General features: G+C 32.6%; 1 pseudogene; it reads right to left on the bottom strand.

The window, feature by feature from the left end:
* Positions 1-6280: 6280 nt before the first annotated feature.
* Positions 6281-6399, bottom strand: LOC120588557 (uncharacterized; annotated as a pseudogene).
* Positions 6400-8716: the final 2317 nt, after the last annotated feature.

Here is an 8716-nt window from a genome sequence, read left to right as displayed (position 1 = left end):
GATAACTATAGCAGAATAGTTTCTATCCTTATATAAATATAAACCAAATTAGAAATTCAAGGAATAGTCACCTGAAAAGTGAGCATAATGATACCTATTAACAACACTAAGGACAATGGCAAAAGACTGTCATCAGCAGAATGTATCATTCAGTGTAAAGGAAAGGTACAGGTAAGAAGGAAAAGACTTCATGAAAGAGGTGGGGTTAGATGGGATCACAAAGGAAGGGTAGAGTTTGCCTAAACAAAGAGTTGGTGAAGTGTTCCTTGTAGACTTTTGGTCTGTGAATAGAACAGCATGGTTGCTGTGGAAGATTTGGGGAGATATTAGTAGGTGATGAGGTTGGCAAAGTAGGCTGTAATCAAACTGTGGAGAAACATTAATACCAGGAAACAAAATCTGGAATTTATCCTTATAATGATTCCTGAGAGAGCCATCAGCATAGTGAGTTGTGTCAAGAATAATTGAACATGAGAATTTGAGAGAACACTTTAACTTAATAAATGTATCAGTTGTATCACTTGCCATAATGGACAGAATAAAATGATTTATTTTAGTGCTAGTAGTAACGCATGAGGCCAGTGTTCTAATGAAAATGATTTGGTTTAATGAATTAAGTTGTAAACCTACTGGGCAAGATATCAAATGCTATGTCAGGTACTAGGCTTAGCACACTGCCAATTTTCAAAAAGTGAAATGTAATAGTGGGACTTGTCAAGACTCTGAAGTAATAAATGCTATTAAACTAAAAAAGGAGATCGCTTTGCATTCATTTATCCAGGGACCTAGAGACCCAGTTTCTCAGGAAAACTTAAAAGCCTGTTGTTAATAAATTTACATATAAAATCATGAATTTATTTTTTAATGCCTGATTCAGGCATCCCCACCTTAAAGGATAGGAAATTTTACCTAGGTGATTGGTCTCTTAAAGCTGTATGGGAAAACGCCCTTCTCCTAATCACTGAATTAAATGGAATTTGCTAGCATTGATTTAATCAGTACCCTGTAATCAAATCAGGCATGAAATCAAGTTTTAATTATATATTATTCTCCCTATTACGAACAAATTGCCAAATCACTGGAAACACCCCTAAGTACGGGGGAGGATGGCAAAGGATGGGGAAGGCAAATAGTTTATTTAGTAAAACAGAGAAATACAATTAGATTTCACCAAAATTACAAAGATATTCAGTTTTCTTTTTGAGCTCTTCTTAAAGAACTTAGAATTCTTCCTATAACACATCTTAAGTCAGCCTTCAAAGGGCTGCAACAAGTAGAAGCATAAAATTACTTGTTTACTATGAAATCTCCTCTAAAAATGCTTAAAAGAATAACAGCTATTGGTAAAAAAAAAAAAGACAGGACTTTCTAGTTTTCTATAACCATTCTTATTTAATCCTCCAATTAAAAGCCATGTTTTTTAAAAAAATGTATTTACTTTCTTTTAGGTAAAGTCATGTTTAAGGCCAAACCAAGCCATGCCAATATCTTTATTTACATACTCACATTAAATTCTAACAATCCTATGAAGAAGATACATTCCATTTTACAGATAAGAAAAATGAGATTAACATCCTCATCAGACAGCTACGTTTAAGTAGAAAACGTGAAATCAAGATGTGCTTGATTGCAGAGCCCTGTATTTCATATTACTATTATAAAAGCCATTTTGCCATTATAGGATTTATATTTTTTACCTGTTCAGGATGTCAGCAAGGCAGGTAATGGGGATGGGGAAAAACAGCTTGTCAGGATAGCAGAGTCTAATAAATCTTTTCAAACACCGAAGTTAAACAAGGATTTTGATTGACACACCAAGTCATTCAATTAAAAAAGTTTGTTGATGACCTATTGCTTCTACATCAATTCAACATATAAACATATAATCATTCAGTATAAACAAATATATTTTTATTAAAGGGATACATAGTATTAAACATAGAAAAAATTGCATCTACTACTAATTTTATTATGTATTTTATAAAACTGGGAATAGAAAAGGTGAATAACTATTAGACCATTGTTCAATTGTTTGATTCACTGCAGTATTTTGTTTTGAAGGACAACTATATGCAGAGCGCTGACTGGATATTTTGTTATCCAGAAAGAAAATTTACACATAATCCTGAGCTCTCAAAAATCATATTATTTCTAGAAGGCATTTATTCCAAGTAGGGATACATGGTAAAGAAAATTTGTAATTTGTTCAAAGAAGATTATGATTGAAAAATGCGACTCGAATACTTTAATAAGAAAATTACAGAAATGATCAATGGACAGAGAGGCACATCAGAGAAATTGCGGCCAAGAGAATGACTTTTGGACTGAAAAGTCACAATGATTTCAAAAAGAAAAGAATCTTTGCTGAAAGTGGCAGGTTCAATATTTGGCCTATATTTTCTTCTGGTTATCAGAAAAAAATATTGTTATGTATAGAATTTTGAAGGAACAAATTGTAATCCTAGGTCTGTATGTTTACTTAAGCCATTGTTTATATGAAGAAAACTAAAAATCTTCTCAAACATGCACAAATAGAATCATTTATGATAGATCACGATAAAAATATGAGCTTACTGTACTTTTAGAAAAGATAGACTAAAGAGACATGTAATAAAAGTTTATCTTCATCAATCCAATAATATTTAATGTGCTATAACCATGTGCTAAGCCCTGTACTAGGTAGTAGGGTATACAAAGATGATCAAGATTTTTTTTTTTCCCTGCAAAGAGCTCAGGAAAAATAACAGTAGCATATAACAACAATGCTATATAGTAAGAGCTAAAACAAAGGCATAAATAAAATTTAACTGGATACATTTGTGGGAATGCGAAGGAGGCTGATTGCAGAAGATAGACTATTATAGAGAAGATTTCACCTTTAAAAATGAGTGAGAGTTTGCTTGATGAAAAAGGGGACAAGGAAGAGAAGGGAAGAGAATAGAAGAGGGACTAACAGGTAAATTGAGTAGCATAAACAAAGGCAAAGATGAATAAAATGCTTTATGAATTTAGGAATCAGTGATTTGGTTAAAGAATTGGGTACATGGTTGAGAGAGATAAATGTGGGAATTTAATCTGGAGTCTGGTTATGATAGATCTTATACAGTGCAAAAATTAATTGTAGTATTTATTCTAAAATAGATAACGTAAAGCAAAACTTCAATGTACATAAGTTAATTATATTCTATAGATACTATATTTTATCAAATACAGTGTTTTTAAGTCTCACACTACTTCCATGAAAGTATGTAAATAATTTTATTTAATATTTTTAGCAATACACTTTCAATTAATTTCTAGAAATGTTTTTGTTCAGGTATAGTACCTATACTATTTATTTCTTGCAAAATAAAAAAAGGCTAATCACAATATATTTTATATGTTGTCTTTAAAGACTGATTTTTTTAAATCCCTCAATTAAGTTTACTATAAAAATCTGTGTTAGAGGAATAGTTGACCATGAACTTGATATCAATATTGTCTTACTACAGAGGAAGCAAATGCTCTATTTCAAAATGAGCATATAGATATTCATCAGTAATTTTAATTTATAGATAATTTTACTTTCTCTCACCTACCTACAGGGCTTTACATTTCAAATGATACCAGGAGTTGTAAAAATACATACATAATAATAATAAAAAAATTAGTTTTTCAAATATATTTTAAAAGCACACAAATACTATAAATAGAAACATTGCATTAGAATATTTGTTTTAAATTTTGCATAGAAAGGCCTCTTTTCTCAGAATTTTTTTCAATTTGAAAAATGGCTTAGAATCCTAGGAATCAATGCCTTAAAAAGTTACAAGTCTATCACCCATTTTGAAGTTTTATTGACATCCTGTGAGGAACCTTTGCTTCTCCTCTTCTCTAGAGGAGAAGTCAAGACTTTATGTTGATAACAGGGAGAAGTCTGCCAGCTGTGCACAGACTCATTCCCTCAATTCAGTTAAATTCTTTCTTCCTGCGACACAAACCTAGGATTGTCAAACTGCAGTATTTTTCTGTGTGCAGAGATATTCTTTTGAAACATATCATGACATCAAATTCAATATCATTTTCAAGTAGATGAAGATGCCCCCAGAGTGCCAATATTGATAAACAGCCCACTCTTGTAGAGGTGACGGGTTTTGTATTTTAAAATAATATATAAAGAGCAACCAGTGCACATATTTGGACACAATGAACACTTCCCTTTCTACACAGAACTCTCAAAAGACTCCCTGGCTTCATGGGCTCCGCAGTAGCAGGCTTATTTACTCTCACCGTGGCAAGCGTATGTCTCCAAATATCACGTACGGTTTACAGCTTTATCAGGCATCAATTGCTACAAATGTCTGCTTTTCCGTACTTGATTATACCTTTTGTTCATGCTTTTCCTCAAAGACTTTAAGGCAGAGGTTCTCAAGGACTAATACAAAAAGGGGCAAGTGGGAAGTGAGATGCACACATGGATCAAGTTCTTCAACCTTGTCTAGGAAACTAACATATGGCTCACAAGATCACTTTGCTTAGCTGATACCTATTAAGATTTTTCATTATCTCAGCATAGGTTATGCATAGAATAATGAATACATGCACACATTCTTGGGATTTTGACTTTAGCATCCTACTGGGTCTACACATAACAATGTAAGAGGCTAAAAACTCCAGCATCCTACTGGGTCTACACATAACAATGTAAGAGGCTAAAAACTCCACTTTGCCAAAGACAAGCTTTCTGCTACTATTGGTTATACAATATTTGTCAGTAATTTAAATCATAAGCTCTTCAGGCAGGCTAACATTTATATCCATCCTATTTTAAAACTTGATCCTTAAAAAACAAAACCTGAGGCAAGGATTATTGCTAGTCTTTGATTTAAGAGGTACAATCCCAGGGCAACAAGAATGAAGAAAATAGTAAAACAGGAAAGGAAAGAAAGCAAGTCAAGTGAGAGCAGGTATATTCACTCTGCAACATAGGACATATCTCAGCAACATGATACAGCCAAAAGGAGGGAGAAAAAAAAAAAAAGTACATTTATTTGCCCAAATCTCTCTAAACTTCTTTCTCAATGGTCAAAGTTTTCCATAGGGGAAAACAAACAAACAAACAATATATATATGTATATTCTAGTCCTTCTTTATTAACTCAAGAAGCCAGATCATATGCCTTGTGGTGAATGTCTCATTCAATTGCAAACTGGTGGGAGAGGTCAAGAAGTGAGGTCATAAGGCATTCTGGTATGATTGCATAGAGATAACAAAGAAAGAAGGTCCAGCCCTACTAGGCAAACTTCTAGTACACCCAAATCAGCAAAAGCACATGGGCTCAAGCTATGTTCAGTGGTAGACAAGCCCGAGGAAGTGGTTGAGAGTCTGGGAAATGATGGTCCCGAGCAAATGGGAGGAGAAGGTACATGAGATATGACCAATATTCTACAGAGTAAATCTACTGCATTGTTTCTCTTAGTTCTTTTTGCTGCTGCTGATCAGGAAGGAAGTATGTGATTATTGATGATGATCAAAAATTATATTTTTATATTGGAAAACAATGCAAATACATTATATTCATTGGGTATCAATTATTAAATACTTATACAGGTAACAAGTAAGTCAAGGCCACAAATAAAATCACCAATATTATTTATTGAGGGCCTATTATGTTGGTCTAATTTCTGTGGATAGAAAATTTATTAAGACTAAAATCTCACACTCGAGATTCCCAGTTTAGCAGGTGATACATGTAAGTATATAAATTATGAGTATGAAAATGCTAAGTAGAAGTAACTTCAGGATATTATTAGAATATAGTAGAGAAAAAAGTCAAATAAGTCTTGGAAACAGCATAAGATTCTTTAAGGAAAAGGTAGAACAGTCTCAAAAGATAAAAAAGGAATAAAATAGTGGAAAAAACAGATGACCTCATTAAAGAAAATAACATCAGACTGTTTAAAAACAATTAGAGGAACAATAGTGTTTGGTGTATCATGAATTGAGTAAGATGTTTTACCTGAAGAAATGTTGAAATGTTAACAGTTGAATTTGAGGTCTCATGTATTCTTCTTAAGAATTTGAGCCTGGTCCTGAAGGCAATGAGACTAATTAAAAATGGGTATAATTAAAAAATATACAGATCACTGACAATACAGGTTCTGAATTTTATTTTTTTAATTTTTATTTATTTATTTATTTTTAGGTGAGGCAACTCTTGGTTGACCTCACAGATTGCAAGGACTTTGTCAGCTTACAATCCCTTATTTTTTATTTTATTTTATTTTTTAAAATTTTTTTACACCTACAACACCTAGTTTTCCTAGGTGGTCTCCTATCCAAGTACTAATCAGGCCTGACCCTGCTTAGTTTCCAAGATCAGACGGGATTGGGCTTGTTCAGGTCGGCATGGCCATAGACAGGTTCTGAATTTTAGAATACCACTCTAGTTATACAATGAAATAGATTACAAGTATCCACTGGGCAGAGACTAGTCAGGACTTTTTTGTGTGGAAATAAATAGAAACCAAACAAATGAGAACAATCAAAGGTTATTTATTCAGAGCTTGCTATAGTAAAGGAGTCAGCCACAGTCGCTTGCATTTTGGCAAAGCCTCCAAGGAAGACAGAGGAGTGGGAAAGCTTTACAGTGGAAAAAAGGGGAGCCTTTGGTTGTGCCCTAGTTGGAGGCTGTTGTCATGGTGAAGATGGAGATGGGCTAACCGGAAGTAGGGTACCTGGTACGAATGCTTAGGGGTACATACTTGGTTTATTCTGGTTGGTCCTAAGTTAGAAGCAGGGACAGAAATTAGGGAAGCTGTCAATATTAATTCAGTCCTGGCCATTTGAGGCTAAATGGTTTAGAAGTTACTGCTTCCTGGATTGTTACTAGAGATAATGCTTTGACTTCCTACTAGTCTCACTTATAGCAGTGTGGCTTCCTGGGCTGTTTATTATAGATAAGAAGGCTGCTTTCCTGTTCCTGAAGGTTGTGGAATAGACTTCTATTTTTATGCATGCTTTGGCCATTGTCTATTTGTATATTTAGTCTCTCAATTGGTTTAGTACAGTTAACACAGAAAGACTGAAGAAAATCGGTGACAATGGGGATGGAATTAGAAAGACATTAAAGAAGAAGTAGTGATGGGATTTTTGTAATAACTTATACTTAAGGAAAATTTACATAAATTTTAATTGGGTGTAAGTCATGCTTCTAGCAGTAATCAGAGTAGGAGAACAAGAAACAAAATAAAAAATAAAGAGTGGGACCACATCAAATTAAAAAGCTTCTGCACAGAAAAAGATCCAACAAAATAAAAAGATAAACTACATAATGGGAAAATATATCACCAAACCATATTTCTGATAAGGAGTTAATATCTAAAATATATAAAGAACTCATACAATTTAATAGCAAAAAATATAATAATAATCCAATTAAAAATGGTCAAAAAACCCAAATAGACATTCTTCTAAAGAAGATATATGAATAATTAACAGGTACATGAAAAAGTACTCAATGTCACTGATCATCAGAGAAATGCAAATCAAAACCACAGTTAGATATTACCTCACAGCTATTAGAATGACTATATCAAGAAGACAAGTGACAATAGGCACTGGCGAGGATGCGGTAAAAAGGGAACACATATATTGTTGGTGGGATTGTAAAATGGTCCAACCACTATGACAAACAATAGGGAGGTTCCTCAAAAAATTAAAAATAGAACTACTGTGTGGTTCAGCAATTCCACTTCTAGAATAAGTCTGTAGAAAATGAAAACATGATGTTAAAGCAATATCTGCATCCCATGTTCATAGCAGCATTATTTACAATAGCCAAGGCACTGAAATAAACTTTATCCATCAATGAATGACTAGATAAAGAGGTTGTGGTATATATCCTGTCATTTGTGACAACATGGATGAATTCTAAGAGCATTATGCTTAGTGAAATGGTTCAGAGAAATACAAATACCAAATAATCTCACTTATATGAGGAATCTAAAAGAAGAAGAAAATCAAACTCAGAAAAGTGATCAGATTTGTGATTACCAGAGTTGGGGTGGGGGAGTTGAATTAATGTGGTCAAATGTTATAAATTTTCAGTATTAAAGGGATGCAATGTATGATATAATAACTATAATTAGCACTGTTGTTTCTTGTATTTGAAAGTTGTTATGATACTATATCCTAAAAGTTATCATCACAGGGAAAAAAGGATTGTTTTCTTTTTATTTTTCATTGTATCTATATGAGATGATGAATATTAACTAAAAATGATAATCATTTCACAATACATGTAAGTCAAGACTTTATACTGTATACCTTATATACACAGTGCAGTATGCCAATTACATCACAGTAAAACTGGAAAAAATAAATATTATTTTATCACTTTTGTATTTTTACCTAATAAAATTTATTATCCACATTGAAAATAGTAATATAGTACTAATTAACTTTTTTTAAATGTCAACTTCTACAAATTTCATTATCCTCTTCTACTAATTTTCTCTTAAAACTCTAAAACTCATGTACTCATTATTAAAATAATAGAGATATCTGTGCATTTCCTTATACTCTTGAGGATATTCATGAAACAATTCATTGAAATATTATTTTCCTTATTTTAATAAAATTATTTAAAATAGTAAAAGAAATTCACATACATTATTATATGGTACTTTCGAATACATTGTATGATATTCTCCTGTCAAGGGCATTTGCTCCAATA

The sequence above is a fragment of the Pteropus medius genome, unplaced genomic scaffold (genome assembly GCF_902729225.1).
Source record: "Pteropus medius unplaced genomic scaffold, Ma_sr-lr_union100, whole genome shotgun sequence".
NCBI classification, from domain to species: domain Eukaryota; kingdom Metazoa; phylum Chordata; class Mammalia; order Chiroptera; family Pteropodidae; genus Pteropus; species Pteropus medius.
Note: the sequence above shows the minus strand (reverse complement) of the source record. Positions and strands in the feature narration are given on the sequence as shown.